The sequence below is a fragment of the Gallus gallus genome, chromosome 2 (assembly GCF_016699485.2).
Source record: "Gallus gallus isolate bGalGal1 chromosome 2, bGalGal1.mat.broiler.GRCg7b, whole genome shotgun sequence".
Taxonomy (NCBI): Eukaryota; Metazoa; Chordata; class Aves; order Galliformes; family Phasianidae; genus Gallus; species Gallus gallus.
In genome coordinates this window covers 52,228,477-52,248,940 of record NC_052533.1, presented here as the reverse complement: position 1 = coordinate 52,248,940, position 20,464 = coordinate 52,228,477, and the positions used below count along the sequence as shown (strand labels likewise).

The 20,464-nt window shown below is 47.5% G+C and overlaps 1 long non-coding RNA gene across 2 annotated transcripts; it reads right to left on the bottom strand.

Annotated features, from left to right (window-relative positions):
- Positions 1 to 20,393, bottom strand: LOC121113123. 2 transcript variants are annotated; one of them, XR_005857918.1, is made up of 8 exons: positions 20,349 to 20,393; positions 17,401 to 17,902; positions 14,453 to 14,954; positions 11,506 to 12,007; positions 8,560 to 9,061; positions 5,612 to 6,113; positions 2,664 to 3,165; positions 1 to 220 (listed from the first exon to the last, which is right to left on the bottom strand). It is a non-coding gene; the product is annotated as an uncharacterized LOC121113123 (long non-coding RNA). The 2 variants fall into 2 exon arrangements; XR_005857917.1 differs by lacking the exon at positions 20,349 to 20,393 and having other exon boundaries at positions 17,401 to 18,317.
- Between the last annotated feature and the right edge of the window lie 71 nt (positions 20,394 to 20,464).

Sequence of the window (20,464 nt, the reverse complement as noted above, 5' to 3'; positions counted from 1 at the left end):
GCGCGGAAAGGAGCGATTTTGCCATCACCTTGCGTTCTCGCCGAAAGCACATCTCCTGGAGCCACCATTCAGAGCCACTGGCGCTTAATTTGGAGAGAGTTCGTTTCTCTCTCTTTCTCCATTGCTGCACTCTGACTTTCTGTTACGGAGGAGAGAAGGAACGAAGACTCTCCGTCAAAGAGGTGACTGGCACGTTGAGTAGCGCTAGCAGTTGTGATCTCTGTGTGAACACAAGACGAAGAGTAAAATGCCATCTTTTAGGGTGCAAAGTGGTATTCTGGGGGAAAACAACGCCATATTTTAGGGCAGAAATTGTTACTTGGTGGAGAAAATGTCATACCTTTCAAAGAAAGCTGGTATTTTTTGGAGACAATGAAATCTTTTCGGGAGAAAAGCGGTATTTTTCAAGAGAAAGTTCTGCATTTTCGGAACAAGAGTGGTATTATGCGGGAGGAAATGTATTCCCTGGAGAAAACAACATCTTGTGCAGAAACTTCCGTATCTCTGGGAGAGAGTAGTATTTGGCGAGAGAAATAACTCTTCTCCCCAGAAATGTTATACTTTCTCCAAAAAATACCATAGCCTACAAAAAACAGGATCTTTCTCGCGGCAAAATAGCAACTTCCTCCCCAAAATAGTACGCCTTCTCTTCAAAATCGCATTCCTTCTTTCAAAAGTAGGGCATTTCCTTTAAAAAAAAAAGAAAACAGTTCTCGCCCAATAATATGACATTGGCTCCCACAACATACCACAACCTCTCCCCCAGACAGGACGTTTGCTCCTCAAAATACAGCGTTTCTCCAGAGAATATGACAGATTCTCCAACACAGTATACTTTTTTCCTCGAGGCATTTCAAATTTTCTCTCGCAAATGCCACTTTCCCCCCGAAAATGTGGCATGTTTGTCTTTTGCGTTATGTGGGGGAGAAGAAGTGGTATTTTGGGGAGAAATGTCATTTTTTTTCCTGGGGGAGTGGTACTTTGTGGGAGACGAAGTCGTATGCTTGGGAGAAAAATGGCATTGTGTTGTTGGAGATGCCATATTTCTTGGAGAAAAATTCGTTTTTTTCTTCGCGTAGAACATGCGTCATTGTCGGAGAGAAGCATATTCGTATATTCTATTGATATCATGGAATATGCCAACCACTAGTCCAGGCTGCCCAGAGCCACACCCAGCCTGGGCTCGAATGCTTCCAGGGATGGGGCAGCCGCAACCTCCTTGGGCAACCTGTTCCAGTGCGTCACCGGCCTCTGTGTGAAAAACTTCTTCCTACTATGTAACCAGAACGCCCCCCGTCTCGGTGGAAACCCATTCCCCCTCGTCCTATCGCTATACACCCTCGTAAACGACCGTTCCCCCTCCTGTTTATACGCTCCCTTCGAGTCTTGGGAGTGGTATGAAGCGGGAGAAAGTGTTTCATTTTGAGAAGAACAGTGCTGTTTTGTAGGAGAAAACGTCACCTCTGGGGGAGAAAATGGTATTTTGGGGAGAAAGCAGAACATTTCTGGAGAAATGGGGTATTTTGGGGAGGCTTGGTGACGGCTGGGAGGGAAAGTTGCATTTTGGTGAGAATGTCCTAATTTGGAGAGAAAAGTGACATTTCAGGGGAGAAAACGTCCTATTTCTGGGAGAGAGGTGGTGGTATTCTCTGGGAGAAAACGTCTCACTCTCGGGAGATGAGGTGGCATTTGCGGATACAATCTCCAACCCCCTGGAGAAGAGTTGTATTTTGGCAAGGAAAAGCCATATTTTGGGGAGAAAAGTGGGCACATTATATTTGGGGCAGAAAATGGCATCGTTTTGAAGACCTGTGGGACAGAAAGCAACACCCCTTCCTTCTGCGATTGCGCTCCGCAAGTGCTGTTCCGTGGAGACAGAATTATATTTAGGGGAGAAAACGGTACGGGAGGAGTGGGTGGATAAGGGTGAGCTTGTCTGCACAGAGAACGCGGTAGGAATGGGACTTTGCTAGTCCAAAATGCAGAAGGAAGGTGGAGTCCTGGGCTGCTGGTGGTGGCCTGCTGGTGTGAAAGACTGAAAGAAGGGGTCTTCGTGGTGTGAAACCCTAAAGGAAGGGGGCTTGCAGGCCAGAAGCCCAGAAGGGAGAGTTCTTTTCTGTGCCGAAAACCAGAAGGAAGGAGGCGGGCGGGGTGCAAGGGCAAAAGGCTGCTGGCCTTCTGGTCCAAAATGCGGAAGGCAGGATGCTTGTTGTGCCGAAATTGCGACGGAAGGGTGCTTGCCGGGGCAAAAAGCAGGAGGACTGGGGCTTGCGGAGCGCAAACGCGGAAGGAAGGGGTGTTGCTTTCTGTCCCACAGGTCTTCAAAACGATGCCATTTTCTCCACAGGCTATCACTTTTCTCCCCAAAATATGTCTTTTCCTTGCCAGAATACAACTCTTCTCCAAAGGGTAGGAGATTGTATCCGCAAATACCACTTCATCTCCCGAGAGGAAGACGTTTTCTCCCAGAAAATGTCACTGTCCTTAGAAATACCTACTTTTCTCCCCCAAATGTGACATTTTCTACCCAAAACATTACAACTCCCCTTCAGAAATCAAGCTTTTCTCGCAAAGTCGAGAATTTCTTTTCTCCAACTCTTTTCCCACCACAACATGACATTCCAGCAAAAGGTAAGTGTTCCCACAGCAATGCTAGATCTTACCCCAAAATACGGTCTTCTCGGGAAGACAACATTGTTTTCCCCGACAGTATTACTTTTTTCCTAAAGACGAAAAATTTTCTCTTGCAAAAGGAAACTACGGAACTGCCCGAGTCCGCTCTTATCGGCAGAAATCCTCAGTCGCGGAGAACAGCTAGGCAAAGCGTTCGGTCGCGTCCCCGAATGCCGCTTGCTGCCGACAGCCGCGCATTCGGGCAGTTCGGTAGCCGGCAGAGAGCGACTTCAGCCGGCTGCTTTCCTCCGAACAGGGGGCTTTTCTCCGCAGCGCGGAAAGGAGCGATTTTGCCATCACCTTGCGTTCTCGCCGAAAGCACATCTCCTGGAGCCACCATTCAGAGCCACTGGCGCTTAATTTGGAGAGAGTTCGTTTCTCTCTCTTTCTCCATTGCTGCACTCTGACTTTCTGTTACGGAGGAGAGAAGGAACGAAGACTCTCCGTCAAAGAGGTGACTGGCACGTTGAGTAGCGCTAGCAGTTGTGATCTCTGTGTGAACACAAGACGAAGAGTAAAATGCCATCTTTTAGGGTGCAAAGTGGTATTCTGGGGGAAAAACAACGCCATATTTTAGGGCAGAAATTGTTACTTGGTGGAGAAAATGTCATACCTTTCAAAGAAAGCTGGTATTTTTTGGAGACAATGAAATCTTTTCGGGAGAAAAGCGGTATTTTTCAAGAGAAAGTTCTGCATTTTCGGAACAAGAGTGGTATTATGCGGGAGGAAATGTATTCCCTGGAGAAAACAACATCTTGTGCAGAAACTTCCGTATCTCTGGGAGAGAGTAGTATTTGGCGAGAGAAATAACTCTTCTCCCCAGAAATGTTATACTTTCTCCAAAAAATACCATAGCCTACAAAAAACAGGATCTTTCTGCGGCAAAATAGCAACTTCCTCCCCAAAATAGTACGCCTTCTCTTCAAAAATCGCATTCCTTCTTTCAAAAGTAGGGCATTTCCTTTAAAAAAAAAAAAAACAGTTCTCGCCCAATAATATGACATTGGCTCCCACAACATACCACAACCTCTCCCCCAGACAGGACGTTTGCTCCTCAAAATACAGCGTTTCTCCAGAGAATATGACAGATTCTCCAACACAGTATACTTTTTCCTCGAGGCATTTCAAATTTTCTCTCGCAAAATGCCACTTTCCCCCCGAAAATGTGGCATGTTTGTCTTTTGCGTTATGTGGGGGAGAAGAAGTGGTATTTTGGGGAGAAAATGTCATTTTTTTCCTGGGGGAGTGGTACTTTGTGGGAGACGAAGTCGTATGCTTGGGAGAAAAATGGCATTGTGTTGTTGGAGATGCCATATTTCTTGGAGAAAAATTCGTTTTTTTTCTTCGCGTAGAACATGCGTCATTGTCGGAGAGAAGCATATTCGTATATTCTATTGATATCATGGAATATGCCAACCACTAGTCCAGGCTGCCCAGAGCCACACCCAGCCTGGGCTCGAATGCTTCCAGGGATGGGGCAGCCGCAACCTCCTTGGGCAACCTGTTCCAGTGCGTCACCGGCCTCTGTGTGAAAAACTTCTTCCTACTATGTAACCAGAACGCCCCCCGTCTCGGTGGAAACCCATTCCCCCTCGTCCTATCGCTATACACCCTCGTAAACGACCGTTCCCCCTCCTGTTTATACGCTCCCTTCGAGTCTTGGGAGTGGTATGAAGCGGGAGAAAGTGTTTCATTTTGAGAAGAACAGTGCTGTTTTGTAGGAGAAAACGTCACCTCTGGGGGAGAAAATGGTATTTTGGGGAGAAAGCAGAACATTTCTGGAGAAATGGGGTATTTTGGGGAGGCTTGGTGACGGCTGGGAGGGAAAAGTTGCATTTTGGTGAGAATGTCCTAATTTGGAGAGAAAAGTGACATTTCAGGGGAGAAAACGTCCTATTTCTGGGAGAGAGGTGGTGGTATTCTCTGGGAGAAAACGTCTCACTCTCGGGAGATGAGGTGGCATTTGCGGATACAATCTCCAACCCCCTGGAGAAGAGTTGTATTTTGGCAAGGAAAAGCCATATTTTGGGGAGAAAAGTGGGCACATTATATTTGGGGCAGAAAATGGCATCGTTTTGAAGACCTGTGGGACAGAAAGCAACACCCCTTCCTTCTGCGATTGCGCTCCGCAAGTGCTGTTCCGTGGGAGACAGAATTATATTTAGGGGAGAAAACGGTACGGGAGGAGTGGGTGGATAAGGGTGAGCTTGTCTGCACAGAGAACGCGGTAGGAATGGGACTTTGCTAGTCCAAAATGCAGAAGGAAGGTGGAGTCCTGGGCTGCTGGTGGTGGCCTGCTGGTGTGAAAGACTGAAAGAAGGGGTCTTCGTGGTGTGAAACCCTAAAGGAAGGGGGCTTGCAGGCCAGAAGCCCAGAAGGGAGAGTTCTTTTCTGTGCCGAAAACCAGAAGGAAGGAGGCGGGCGGGGTGCAAGGGCAAAAGGCTGCTGGCCTTCTGGTCCAAAATGCGGAAGGCAGGATGCTTGTTGTGCCGAAATTGCGACGGAAGGGTGCTTGCCGGGGCAAAAAGCAGGAGGACTGGGGCTTGCGGAGCGCAAACGCGGAAGGAAGGGGTGTTGCTTTCTGTCCCACAGGTCTTCAAAACGATGCCATTTTCTCCACAGGCTATCACTTTTCTCCCCAAAATATGTCTTTTCCTTGCCAGAATACAACTCTTCTCCAAAGGGTAGGAGATTGTATCCGCAAATACCACTTCATCTCCCGAGAGGAAGACGTTTTCTCCCAGAAAATGTCACTGTCCTTAGAAATACCTACTTTTCTCCCCCAAATGTGACATTTTCTACCCAAAACATTACAACTCCCCTTCAGAAATCAAGCTTTTCTCGCAAAGTCGAGAATTTCTTTTCTCCAACTCTTTTCCCACCACAACATGACATTCCAGCAAAAGGTAAGTGTTCCCACAGCAATGCTAGATCTTACCCCAAAATACGGTCTTCTCGGGAAGACAACATTGTTTTCCCCGACAGTATTACTTTTTTCCTAAAGACGAAAAATTTTCTCTTGCAAAAGGAAACTACGGAACTGCCCGAGTCCGCTCTTATCGGCAGAAATCCTCAGTCGCGGAGAACAGCTAGGCAAAGCGTTCGGTCGCGTCCCCGAATGCCGCTTGCTGCCGACAGCCGCGCATTCGGGCAATTCGGTAGCCGGCAGAGAGCGACTTCAGCCGGCTGCTTTCCTCCGAACAGGGGGCTTTTCTCCGCAGCGCGGAAAGGAGCGATTTTGCCATCACCTTGCGTTCTCGCCGAAAGCACATCTCCTGGAGCCACCATTCAGAGCCACTGGCGCTTAATTTGGAGAGAGTTCGTTTCTCTCTCTTTCTCCATTGCTGCACTCTGACTTTCTGTTACGGAGGAGAGAAGGAACGAAGACTCTCCGTCAAAGAGGTGACTGGCACGTTGAGTAGCGCTAGCAGTTGTGATCTCTGTGTGAACACAAGACGAAGAGTAAAATGCCATCTTTTAGGGTGCAAAGTGGTATTCTGGGGGAAAAACAACGCCATATTTTAGGGCAGAAATTGTTACTTGGTGGAGAAAATGTCATACCTTTCAAAGAAAGCTGGTATTTTTTGGAGACAATGAAATCTTTTCGGGAGAAAAGCGGTATTTTTCAAGAGAAAGTTCTGCATTTTCGGAACAAGAGTGGTATTATGCGGGAGGAAATGTATTCCCTGGAGAAAACAACATCTTGTGCAGAAACTTCCGTATCTCTGGGAGAGAGTAGTATTTGGCGAGAGAAATAACTCTTCTCCCCAGAAATGTTATACTTTCTCCAAAAAATACCATAGCCTACAAAAAACAGGATCTTTCTGCGGCAAAATAGCAACTTCCTCCCCAAAATAGTACGCCTTCTCTTCAAAAATCGCATTCCTTCTTTCAAAAGTAGGGCATTTCCTTTAAAAAAAAAGAAAACAGTTCTCGCCCAATAATATGACATTGGCTCCCACAACATACCACAACCTCTCCCCCAGACAGGACGTTTGCTCCTCAAAATACAGCGTTTCTCCAGAGAATATGACAGATTCTCCAACACAGTATACTTTTTCCTCGAGGCATTTCAAATTTTCTCTCGCAAAATGCCACTTTCCCCCCGAAAATGTGGCATGTTTGTCTTTTGCGTTATGTGGGGGAGAAGAAGTGGTATTTTGGGGAGAAAATGTCATTTTTTTCCTGGGGGAGTGGTACTTTGTGGGAGACGAAGTCGTATGCTTGGGAGAAAAATGGCATTGTGTTGTTGGAGATGCCATATTTCTTGGAGAAAAATTCGTTTTTTTTCTTCGCGTAGAACATGCGTCATTGTCGGAGAGAAGCATATTCGTATATTCTATTGATATCATGGAATATGCCAACCACTAGTCCAGGCTGCCCAGAGCCACACCCAGCCTGGGCTCGAATGCTTCCAGGGATGGGGCAGCCGCAACCTCCTTGGGCAACCTGTTCCAGTGCGTCACCGGCCTCTGTGTGAAAAACTTCTTCCTACTATGTAACCAGAACGCCCCCCGTCTCGGTGGAAACCCATTCCCCCTCGTCCTATCGCTATACACCCTCGTAAACGACCGTTCCCCCTCCTGTTTATACGCTCCCTTCGAGTCTTGGGAGTGGTATGAAGCGGGAGAAAGTGTTTCATTTTGAGAAGAACAGTGCTGTTTTGTAGGAGAAAACGTCACCTCTGGGGGAGAAAATGGTATTTTGGGGAGAAAGCAGAACATTTCTGGAGAAATGGGGTATTTTGGGGAGGCTTGGTGACGGCTGGGAGGGAAAAGTTGCATTTTGGTGAGAATGTCCTAATTTGGAGAGAAAAGTGACATTTCAGGGGAGAAAACGTCCTATTTCTGGGAGAGAGGTGGTGGTATTCTCTGGGAGAAAACGTCTCACTCTCGGGAGATGAGGTGGCATTTGCGGATACAATCTCCAACCCCCTGGAGAAGAGTTGTATTTTGGCAAGGAAAAGCCATATTTTGGGGAGAAAAGTGGGCACATTATATTTGGGGCAGAAAATGGCATCGTTTTGAAGACCTGTGGGACAGAAAGCAACACCCCTTCCTTCTGCGATTGCGCTCCGCAAGTGCTGTTCCGTGGGAGACAGAATTATATTTAGGGGAGAAAACGGTACGGGAGGAGTGGGTGGATAAGGGTGAGCTTGTCTGCACAGAGAACGCGGTAGGAATGGGACTTTGCTAGTCCAAAATGCAGAAGGAAGGTGGAGTCCTGGGCTGCTGGTGGTGGCCTGCTGGTGTGAAAGACTGAAAGAAGGGGTCTTCGTGGTGTGAAACCCTAAAGGAAGGGGGCTTGCAGGCCAGAAGCCCAGAAGGGAGAGTTCTTTTCTGTGCCGAAAACCAGAAGGAAGGAGGCGGGCGGGGTGCAAGGGCAAAAGGCTGCTGGCCTTCTGGTCCAAAATGCGGAAGGCAGGATGCTTGTTGTGCCGAAATTGCGACGGAAGGGTGCTTGCCGGGGCAAAAAGCAGGAGGACTGGGGCTTGCGGAGCGCAAACGCGGAAGGAAGGGGTGTTGCTTTCTGTCCCACAGGTCTTCAAAACGATGCCATTTTCTCCACAGGCTATCACTTTTCTCCCCAAAATATGTCTTTTCCTTGCCAGAATACAACTCTTCTCCAAAGGGTAGGAGATTGTATCCGCAAATACCACTTCATCTCCCGAGAGGAAGACGTTTTCTCCCAGAAAATGTCACTGTCCTTAGAAATACCTACTTTTCTCCCCCAAATGTGACATTTTCTACCCAAAACATTACAACTCCCCTTCAGAAATCAAGCTTTTCTCGCAAAGTCGAGAATTTCTTTTCTCCAACTCTTTTCCCACCACAACATGACATTCCAGCAAAAGGTAAGTGTTCCCACAGCAATGCTAGATCTTACCCCAAAATACGGTCTTCTCGGGAAGACAACATTGTTTTCCCCGACAGTATTACTTTTTTCCTAAAGACGAAAAATTTTCTCTTGCAAAAGGAAACTACGGAACTGCCCGAGTCCGCTCTTATCGGCAGAAATCCTCAGTCGCGGAGAACAGCTAGGCAAAGCGTTCGGTCGCGTCCCCGAATGCCGCTTGCTGCCGACAGCCGCGCATTCGGGCAGTTCGGTAGCCGGCAGAGAGCGACTTCAGCCGGCTGCTTTCCTCCGAACAGGGGGCTTTTCTCCGCAGCGCGGAAAGGAGCGATTTTGCCATCACCTTGCGTTCTCGCCGAAAGCACATCTCCTGGAGCCACCATTCAGAGCCACTGGCGCTTAATTTGGAGAGAGTTCGTTTCTCTCTCTTTCTCCATTGCTGCACTCTGACTTTCTGTTACGGAGGAGAGAAGGAACGAAGACTCTCCGTCAAAGAGGTGACTGGCACGTTGAGTAGCGCTAGCAGTTGTGATCTCTGTGTGAACACAAGACGAAGAGTAAAATGCCATCTTTTAGGGTGCAAAGTGGTATTCTGGGGGAAAACAACGCCATATTTTAGGGCAGAAATTGTTACTTGGTGGAGAAAATGTCATACCTTTCAAAGAAAGCTGGTATTTTTTGGAGACAATGAAATCTTTTCGGGAGAAAAGCGGTATTTTTCAAGAGAAAGTTCTGCATTTTCGGAACAAGAGTGGTATTATGCGGGAGGAAATGTATTCCCTGGAGAAAACAACATCTTGTGCAGAAACTTCCGTATCTCTGGGAGAGAGTAGTATTTGGCGAGAGAAATAACTCTTCTCCCCAGAAATGTTATACTTTCTCCAAAAAATACCATAGCCTACAAAAAACAGGATCTTTCTGCGGCAAAATAGCAACTTCCTCCCCAAAATAGTACGCCTTCTCTTCAAAAATCGCATTCCTTCTTTCAAAAGTAGGGCATTTCCTTTAAAAAAAAAGAAAACAGTTCTCGCCCAATAATATGACATTGGCTCCCACAACATACCACAACCTCTCCCCCAGACAGGACGTTTGCTCCTCAAAATACAGCGTTTCTCCAGAGAATATGACAGATTCTCCAACACAGTATACTTTTTCCTCGAGGCATTTCAAATTTTCTCTCGCAAAATGCCACTTTCCCCCCGAAAATGTGGCATGTTTGTCTTTTGCGTTATGTGGGGGAGAAGAAGTGGTATTTTGGGGAGAAAATGTCATTTTTTTCCTGGGGGAGTGGTACTTTGTGGGAGACGAAGTCGTATGCTTGGGAGAAAAATGGCATTGTGTTGTTGGAGATGCCATATTTCTTGGAGAAAAATTCGTTTTTTTCTTCGCGTAGAACATGCGTCATTGTCGGAGAGAAGCATATTCGTATATTCTATTGATATCATGGAATATGCCAACCACTAGTCCAGGCTGCCCAGAGCCACACCCAGCCTGGGCTCGAATGCTTCCAGGGATGGGGCAGCCGCAACCTCCTTGGGCAACCTGTTCCAGTGCGTCACCGGCCTCTGTGTGAAAAACTTCTTCCTACTATGTAACCAGAACGCCCCCCGTCTCGGTGGAAACCCATTCCCCCTCGTCCTATCGCTATACACCCTCGTAAACGACCGTTCCCCCTCCTGTTTATACGCTCCCTTCGAGTCTTGGGAGTGGTATGAAGCGGGAGAAAGTGTTTCATTTTGAGAAGAACAGTGCTGTTTTGTAGGAGAAAACGTCACCTCTGGGGGAGAAAATGGTATTTTGGGGAGAAAGCAGAACATTTCTGGAGAAATGGGGTATTTTGGGGAGGCTTGGTGACGGCTGGGAGGGAAAAGTTGCATTTTGGTGAGAATGTCCTAATTTGGAGAGAAAAGTGACATTTCAGGGGAGAAAACGTCCTATTTCTGGGAGAGAGGTGGTGGTATTCTCTGGGAGAAAACGTCTCACTCTCGGGAGATGAGGTGGCATTTGCGGATACAATCTCCAACCCCCTGGAGAAGAGTTGTATTTTGGCAAGGAAAAGCCATATTTTGGGGAGAAAAGTGGGCACATTATATTTGGGGCAGAAAATGGCATCGTTTTGAAGACCTGTGGGACAGAAAGCAACACCCCTTCCTTCTGCGATTGCGCTCCGCAAGTGCTGTTCCGTGGGAGACAGAATTATATTTAGGGGAGAAAACGGTACGGGAGGAGTGGGTGGATAAGGGTGAGCTTGTCTGCACAGAGAACGCGGTAGGAATGGGACTTTGCTAGTCCAAAATGCAGAAGGAAGGTGGAGTCCTGGGCTGCTGGTGGTGGCCTGCTGGTGTGAAAGACTGAAAGAAGGGGTCTTCGTGGTGTGAAACCCTAAAGGAAGGGGGCTTGCAGGCCAGAAGCCCAGAAGGGAGAGTTCTTTTCTGTGCCGAAAACCAGAAGGAAGGAGGCGGGCGGGGTGCAAGGGCAAAAGGCTGCTGGCCTTCTGGTCCAAAATGCGGAAGGCAGGATGCTTGTTGTGCCGAAATTGCGACGGAAGGGTGCTTGCCGGGGCAAAAAGCAGGAGGACTGGGGCTTGCGGAGCGCAAACGCGGAAGGAAGGGGTGTTGCTTTCTGTCCCACAGGTCTTCAAAACGATGCCATTTTCTCCACAGGCTATCACTTTTCTCCCCAAAATATGTCTTTTCCTTGCCAGAATACAACTCTTCTCCAAAGGGTAGGAGATTGTATCCGCAAATACCACTTCATCTCCCGAGAGGAAGACGTTTTCTCCCAGAAAATGTCACTGTCCTTAGAAATACCTACTTTTCTCCCCCAAATGTGACATTTTCTACCCAAAACATTACAACTCCCCTTCAGAAATCAAGCTTTTCTCGCAAAGTCGAGAATTTCTTTTCTCCAACTCTTTTCCCACCACAACATGACATTCCAGCAAAAGGTAAGTGTTCCCACAGCAATGCTAGATCTTACCCCAAAATACGGTCTTCTCGGGAAGACAACATTGTTTTCCCCGACAGTATTACTTTTTTCCTAAAGACGAAAAATTTTCTCTTGCAAAAGGAAACTACGGAACTGCCCGAGTCCGCTCTTATCGGCAGAAATCCTCAGTCGCGGAGAACAGCTAGGCAAAGCGTTCGGTCGCGTCCCCGAATGCCGCTTGCTGCCGACAGCCGCGCATTCGGGCAGTTCGGTAGCCGGCAGAGAGCGACTTCAGCCGGCTGCTTTCCTCCGAACAGGGGGCTTTTCTCCGCAGCGCGGAAAGGAGCGATTTTGCCATCACCTTGCGTTCTCGCCGAAAGCACATCTCCTGGAGCCACCATTCAGAGCCACTGGCGCTTAATTTGGAGAGAGTTCGTTTCTCTCTCTTTCTCCATTGCTGCACTCTGACTTTCTGTTACGGAGGAGAGAAGGAACGAAGACTCTCCGTCAAAGAGGTGACTGGCACGTTGAGTAGCGCTAGCAGTTGTGATCTCTGTGTGAACACAAGACGAAGAGTAAAATGCCATCTTTTAGGGTGCAAAGTGGTATTCTGGGGGAAAAACAACGCCATATTTTAGGGCAGAAATTGTTACTTGGTGGAGAAAATGTCATACCTTTCAAAGAAAGCTGGTATTTTTTGGAGACAATGAAATCTTTTCGGGAGAAAAGCGGTATTTTTCAAGAGAAAGTTCTGCATTTTCGGAACAAGAGTGGTATTATGCGGGAGGAAATGTATTCCCTGGAGAAAACAACATCTTGTGCAGAAACTTCCGTATCTCTGGGAGAGAGTAGTATTTGGCGAGAGAAATAACTCTTCTCCCCAGAAATGTTATACTTTCTCCAAAAAATACCATAGCCTACAAAAAACAGGATCTTTCTGCGGCAAAATAGCAACTTCCTCCCCAAAATAGTACGCCTTCTCTTCAAAAATCGCATTCCTTCTTTCAAAAGTAGGGCATTTCCTTTAAAAAAAAAAGAAACAGTTCTCGCCCAATAATATGACATTGGCTCCCACAACATACCACAACCTCTCCCCCAGACAGGACGTTTGCTCCTCAAAATACAGCGTTTCTCCAGAGAATATGACAGATTCTCCAACACAGTATACTTTTTCCTCGAGGCATTTCAAATTTTCTCTCGCAAAATGCCACTTTCCCCCCGAAAATGTGGCATGTTTGTCTTTTGCGTTATGTGGGGGAGAAGAAGTGGTATTTTGGGGAGAAAATGTCATTTTTTTCCTGGGGGAGTGGTACTTTGTGGGAGACGAAGTCGTATGCTTGGGAGAAAAATGGCATTGTGTTGTTGGAGATGCCATATTTCTTGGAGAAAAATTCGTTTTTTTCTTCGCGTAGAACATGCGTCATTGTCGGAGAGAAGCATATTCGTATATTCTATTGATATCATGGAATATGCCAACCACTAGTCCAGGCTGCCCAGAGCCACACCCAGCCTGGGCTCGAATGCTTCCAGGGATGGGGCAGCCGCAACCTCCTTGGGCAACCTGTTCCAGTGCGTCACCGGCCTCTGTGTGAAAAACTTCTTCCTACTATGTAACCAGAACGCCCCCCGTCTCGGTGGAAACCCATTCCCCCTCGTCCTATCGCTATACACCCTCGTAAACGACCGTTCCCCCTCCTGTTTATACGCTCCCTTCGAGTCTTGGGAGTGGTATGAAGCGGGAGAAAGTGTTTCATTTTGAGAAGAACAGTGCTGTTTTGTAGGAGAAAACGTCACCTCTGGGGGAGAAAATGGTATTTTGGGGAGAAAGCAGAACATTTCTGGAGAAATGGGGTATTTTGGGGAGGCTTGGTGACGGCTGGGAGGGAAAAGTTGCATTTTGGTGAGAATGTCCTAATTTGGAGAGAAAAGTGACATTTCAGGGGAGAAAACGTCCTATTTCTGGGAGAGAGGTGGTGGTATTCTCTGGGAGAAAACGTCTCACTCTCGGGAGATGAGGTGGCATTTGCGGATACAATCTCCAACCCCCTGGAGAAGAGTTGTATTTTGGCAAGGAAAAGCCATATTTTGGGGAGAAAAGTGGGCACATTATATTTGGGGCAGAAAATGGCATCGTTTTGAAGACCTGTGGGACAGAAAGCAACACCCCTTCCTTCTGCGATTGCGCTCCGCAAGTGCTGTTCCGTGGGAGACAGAATTATATTTAGGGGAGAAAACGGTACGGGAGGAGTGGGTGGATAAGGGTGAGCTTGTCTGCACAGAGAACGCGGTAGGAATGGGACTTTGCTAGTCCAAAATGCAGAAGGAAGGTGGAGTCCTGGGCTGCTGGTGGTGGCCTGCTGGTGTGAAAGACTGAAAGAAGGGGTCTTCGTGGTGTGAAACCCTAAAGGAAGGGGGCTTGCAGGCCAGAAGCCCAGAAGGGAGAGTTCTTTTCTGTGCCGAAAACCAGAAGGAAGGAGGCGGGCGGGGTGCAAGGGCAAAAGGCTGCTGGCCTTCTGGTCCAAAATGCGGAAGGCAGGATGCTTGTTGTGCCGAAATTGCGACGGAAGGGTGCTTGCCGGGGCAAAAAGCAGGAGGACTGGGGCTTGCGGAGCGCAAACGCGGAAGGAAGGGGTGTTGCTTTCTGTCCCACAGGTCTTCAAAACGATGCCATTTTCTCCACAGGCTATCACTTTTCTCCCCAAAATATGTCTTTTCCTTGCCAGAATACAACTCTTCTCCAAAGGGTAGGAGATTGTATCCGCAAATACCACTTCATCTCCCGAGAGGAAGACGTTTTCTCCCAGAAAATGTCACTGTCCTTAGAAATACCTACTTTTCTCCCCCAAATGTGACATTTTCTACCCAAAACATTACAACTCCCCTTCAGAAATCAAGCTTTTCTCGCAAAGTCGAGAATTTCTTTTCTCCAACTCTTTTCCCACCACAACATGACATTCCAGCAAAAGGTAAGTGTTCCCACAGCAATGCTAGATCTTACCCCAAAATACGGTCTTCTCGGGAAGACAACATTGTTTTCCCCGACAGTATTACTTTTTTCCTAAAGACGAAAAATTTTCTCTTGCAAAAGGAAACTACGGAACTGCCCGAGTCCGCTCTTATCGGCAGAAATCCTCAGTCGCGGAGAACAGCTAGGCAAAGCGTTCGGTCGCGTCCCCGAATGCCGCTTGCTGCCGACAGCCGCGCATTCGGGCAATTCGGTAGCCGGCAGAGAGCGACTTCAGCCGGCTGCTTTCCTCCGAACAGGGGGCTTTTCTCCGCAGCGCGGAAAGGAGCGATTTTGCCATCACCTTGCGTTCTCGCCGAAAGCACATCTCCTGGAGCCACCATTCAGAGCCACTGGCGCTTAATTTGGAGAGAGTTCGTTTCTCTCTCTTTCTCCATTGCTGCACTCTGACTTTCTGTTACGGAGGAGAGAAGGAACGAAGACTCTCCGTCAAAGAGGTGACTGGCACGTTGAGTAGCGCTAGCAGTTGTGATCTCTGTGTGAACACAAGACGAAGAGTAAAATGCCATCTTTTAGGGTGCAAAGTGGTATTCTGGGGGAAAAACAACGCCATATTTTAGGGCAGAAATTGTTACTTGGTGGAGAAAATGTCATACCTTTCAAAGAAAGCTGGTATTTTTTGGAGACAATGAAATCTTTTCGGGAGAAAAGCGGTATTTTTCAAGAGAAAGTTCTGCATTTTCGGAACAAGAGTGGTATTATGCGGGAGGAAATGTATTCCCTGGAGAAAACAACATCTTGTGCAGAAACTTCCGTATCTCTGGGAGAGAGTAGTATTTGGCGAGAGAAATAACTCTTCTCCCCAGAAATGTTATACTTTCTCCAAAAAATACCATAGCCTACAAAAAACAGGATCTTTCTGCGGCAAAATAGCAACTTCCTCCCCAAAATAGTACGCCTTCTCTTCAAAAATCGCATTCCTTCTTTCAAAAGTAGGGCATTTCCTTTAAAAAAAAAAGAAAACAGTTCTCGCCCAATAATATGACATTGGCTCCCACAACATACCACAACCTCTCCCCCAGACAGGACGTTTGCTCCTCAAAATACAGCGTTTCTCCAGAGAATATGACAGATTCTCCAACACAGTATACTTTTTCCTCGAGGCATTTCAAATTTTCTCTCGCAAAATGCCACTTTCCCCCCGAAAATGTGGCATGTTTGTCTTTTGCGTTATGTGGGGGAGAAGAAGTGGTATTTTGGGGAGAAAATGTCATTTTTTTCCTGGGGGAGTGGTACTTTGTGGGAGACGAAGTCGTATGCTTGGGAGAAAAATGGCATTGTGTTGTTGGAGATGCCATATTTCTTGGAGAAAAATTCGTTTTTTTCTTCGCGTAGAACATGCGTCATTGTCGGAGAGAAGCATATTCGTATATTCTATTGATATCATGGAATATGCCAACCACTAGTCCAGGCTGCCCAGAGCCACACCCAGCCTGGGCTCGAATGCTTCCAGGGATGGGGCAGCCGCAACCTCCTTGGGCAACCTGTTCCAGTGCGTCACCGGCCTCTGTGTGAAAAACTTCTTCCTACTATGTAACCAGAACGCCCCCCGTCTCGGTGGAAACCCATTCCCCCTCGTCCTATCGCTATACACCCTCGTAAACGACCGTTCCCCCTCCTGTTTATACGCTCCCTTCGAGTCTTGGGAGTGGTATGAAGCGGGAGAAAGTGTTTCATTTTGAGAAGAACAGTGCTGTTTTGTAGGAGAAAACGTCACCTCTGGGGGAGAAAATGGTATTTTGGGGAGAAAGCAGAACATTTCTGGAGAAATGGGGTATTTTGGGGAGGCTTGGTGACGGCTGGGAGGGAAAAGTTGCATTTTGGTGAGAATGTCCTAATTTGGAGAGAAAAGTGACATTTCAGGGGAGAAAACGTCCTATTTCTGGGAGAGAGGTGGTGGTATTCTCTGGGAGAAAACGTCTCACTCTCGGGAGATGAGGTGGCATTTGCGGATACAATCTCCAACCCCCTGGAGAAGAGTTGTATTTTGGCAAGGAAAAGCCATATTTTGGGGAGAAAAGTGGGCACATTATATTTGGGGCAGAAAATGGCATCGTTTTGAAGACCTGTGGGACAGAAAGCAACACCCCTTCCTTCTGCGATTGCGCTCCGCAAGTGCTGTTCCGTGGGAGACAGAATTATATTTAGGGGAGAAAACGGTACGGGAGGAGTGGGTGGATAAGGGTGAGCTTGTCTGCACAGAGAACGCGGTAGGAATGGGACTTTGCTAGTCCAAAATGCAGAAGGAAGGTGGAGTCCTGGGCTGCTGGTGGTGGCCTGCTGGTGTGAAAGACTGAAAGAAGGGGTCTTCGTGGTGTGAAACCCTAAAGGAAGGGGGCTTGCAGGCCAGAAGCCCAGAAGGGAGAGTTCTTTTCTGTGCCGAAAACCAGAAGGAAGGAGGCGGGCGGGGTGCAAGGGCAAAAGGCTGCTGGCCTTCTGGTCCAAAATGCGGAAGGCAGGATGCTTGTTGTGCCGAAATTGCGACGGAAGGGTGCTTGCCGGGGCAAAAAGCAGGAGGACTGGGGCTTGCGGAGCGCAAACGCGGAAGGAAGGGGTGTTGCTTTCTGTCCCACAGGTCTTCAAAACGATGCCATTTTCTCCACAGGCTATCACTTTTCTCCCCAAAATATGTCTTTTCCTTGCCAGAATACAACTCTTCTCCAAAGGGTAGGAGATTGTATCCGCAAATACCACTTCATCTCCCGAGAGGAAGACGTTTTCTCCCAGAAAATGTCACTGTCCTTAGAAATACCTACTTTTCTCCCCCAAATGTGACATTTTCTACCCAAAACATTACAACTCCCCTTCAGAAATCAAGCTTTTCTCGCAAAGTCGAGAATTTCTTTTCTCCAACTCTTTTCCCACCACAACATGACATTCCAGCAAAAGGTAAGTGTTCCCACAGCAATGCTAGATCTTACCCCAAAATACGGTCTTCTCGGGAAGACAACATTGTTTTCCCCGACAGTATTACTTTTTTCCTAAAGACGAAAAATTTTCTCTTGCAAAAGGAAACTACGGAACTGCCCGAGTCCGCTCTTATCGGCAGAAATCCTCAGTCGCGGAGAACAGCTAGGCAAAGCGTTCGGTCGCGTCCCCGAATGCCGCTTGCTGCCGACAGCCGCGCATTCGGGCAATTCGGTAGCCGGCAGAGAGCGACTTCAGCCGGCTGCTTTCCTCCGAACAGGGGGCTTTTCTCCGCAGCGCGGAAAGGAGCGATTTTGCCATCACCTTGCGTTCTCGCCGAAAGCACATCTCCTGGAGCCACCATTCAGAGCCACTGGCGCTTAATTTGGAGAGAGTTCGTTTCTCTCTCTTTCTCCATTGCTGCACTCTGACTTTCTGTTACGGAGGAGAGAAGGAACGAAGACTCTCCGTCAAAGAGGTGACTGGCACGTTGAGTAGCGCTAGCAGTTGTGATCTCTGTGTGAACACAAGACGAAGAGTAAAATGCCATCTTTTAGGGTGCAAAGTGGTATTCTGGGGGAAAAACAACGCCATATTTTAGGGCAGAAATTGTTACTTGGTGGAGAAAATGTCATACCTTTCAAAGAAAGCTGGTATTTTTTGGAGACAATGAAATCTTTTCGGGAGAAAAGCGGTATTTTTCAAGAGAAAGTTCTGCATTTTCGGAACAAGAGTGGTATTATGCGGGAGGAAATGTATTCCCTGGAGAAAACAACATCTTGTGCAGAAACTTCCGTATCTCTGGGAGAGAGTAGTATTTGGCGAGAGAAATAACTCTTCTCCCCAGAAATGTTATACTTTCTCCAAAAAATACCATAGCCTACAAAAAACAGGATCTTTCTGCGGCAAAATAGCAACTTCCTCCCCAAAATAGTACGCCTTCTCTTCAAAAATCGCATTCCTTCTTTCAAAAGTAGGGCATTTCCTTTAAAAAAAAAAGAAAACAGTTCTCGCCCAATAATATGACATTGGCTCCCACAACATACCACAACCTCTCCCCCAGACAGGACGTTTGCTCCTCAAAATACAGCGTTTCTCCAGAGAATATGACAGATTCTCCAACACAGTATACTTTTTCCTCGAGGCATTTCAAATTTTCTCTCGCAAAATGCCACTTTCCCCCCGAAAATGTGGCATGTTTGTCTTTTGCGTTATGTGGGGGAGAAGAAGTGGTATTTTGGGGAGAAAATGTCATTTTTTTCCTGGGGGAGTGGTACTTTGTGGGAGACGAAGTCGTATGCTTGGGAGAAAAATGGCATTGTGTTGTTGGAGATGCCATATTTCTTGGAGAAAAATTCGTTTTTTTCTTCGCGTAGAACATGCGTCATTGTCGGAGAGAAGCATATTCGTATATTCTATTGATATCATGGAATATGCCAACCACTAGTCCAGGCTGCCCAGAGCCACACCCAGCCTGGGCTCGAATGCTTCCAGGGATGGGGCAGCCGCAACCTCCTTGGGCAACCTGTTCCAGTGCGTCACCGGCCTCTGTGTGAAAAACTTCTTCCTACTATGTAACCAGAACGCCCCCCGTCTCGGTGGAACCCATTCCCCCATCGTCCTATCGCTATACACCCTCGTAAACGACCGTTCCCCCTCCTGTTTATACGCTCCCTTCGAGTCTTGGGAGTGGTATGAAGCGGGAGAAAGTGTTTCATTTTGAGAAGAACAGTGCTGTTTTGTAGGAGAAAAACGTCACCCTCTGGGGGAGAAAATGGTATTTTGGGGAGAAAGCAGAAACATTTCTGGAGAAATGGGGTATTTTGGGGAGGCTTGGTGACGGCTGGGAGGGAAAAGTTGCATTTTGGTGAGAATGTCCTAATTTGGAGAGAAAAGTGACATTTCAGGGAGAAAACGTCCTATTTCTGGGAGAGAGGTGTGGTATTCTCTGGGAGAAAACGTCTCACTCTCGGGAGATGAGGTGGCATTTGCGGATACAATCTCCTACCCCCTGGAGAAGAGTTGTATTTTGGCAAGGAAAAGCCATATTTTGGGGAGAAAAGTGGCACATTATATTTGGGGCAGAAAATGGCATCGTTTTGAAGACCTGTGGGACAGAAAGCAACACACCCTTCCTTCTGCGATTGCGCTCCGCAAGTGCTGTTCCGTGGGAGACAGAATTATATTTAGGGGATAAAACGGTACGGGAGGAGTGGGTGGATAAGGGTGAGCTTGTCTGCACAGAGAACGCGGTAGGAATGGGACTTGCTAGTCCAAAATGCAGAAGGAAGGTGGAGTCCTGGGCTGCTGGTGTGGCCTGCTGGTGTGAAAGACTGAAAGAAGGGGTCTTCGTGGTGTGAAACCCTAAAGGAAGGGGGCTTGCAGGCCAGAAGCCCAGAAGGGAGAGTTCTTTTCTGTGCCGAAAACCAGAAGGAAGGAGGCGGGCGGGGTGCAAGGGCAAAAGGCTGCTGGCCTTCTGGTCCAAATGCGGAAGGCAGGATTGCTTGTTGTGCCGAAATTGCGACGGAGGGTGCTTGCCGGGGCAAAAAAGCAGGAGGACTGGGGCTTGCGGAGCGCAAACGCGGAAGGAAGGGGTGTTGCTTCTGTCCCACAGGTCTTCAAAACGATGCCATTTTCCTCCACAGGCTATCACTTTTCTCCCCAAAATATGTCTTTTCCTTGCCAGAATACAACTCTTCTCCAAAGGGTAGGAGATTGTATCCGCAAATACCACTTCATCTCCCGAGAGGAAGACGTTTTCCTCCCAGAAAATGTCACTGTCCTTAGAAATACCTACTTTTCTCCCCAAAATGTGACATTTTCTACCCAAAACATTACAACTCCCTTCAGAAATCAAGCTTTTCCTCGCAAAGTCGAGAATTTCTTTTCTCCAACTCTTTTCCCACCACAACATGACATTCCAGCAAAAGGTAAGTGTTCCCACAGCAATGCTAGATCTTACCCCAAAATACGGTCTTCTCGGGAAGACAACATTGTTTTCCCCGACAGTAATTACTTTTTTCCTAAAGAACGAAAAATTTTCTCTTGCAAAAAGGAAACTACGGAACTGCCGAGTCC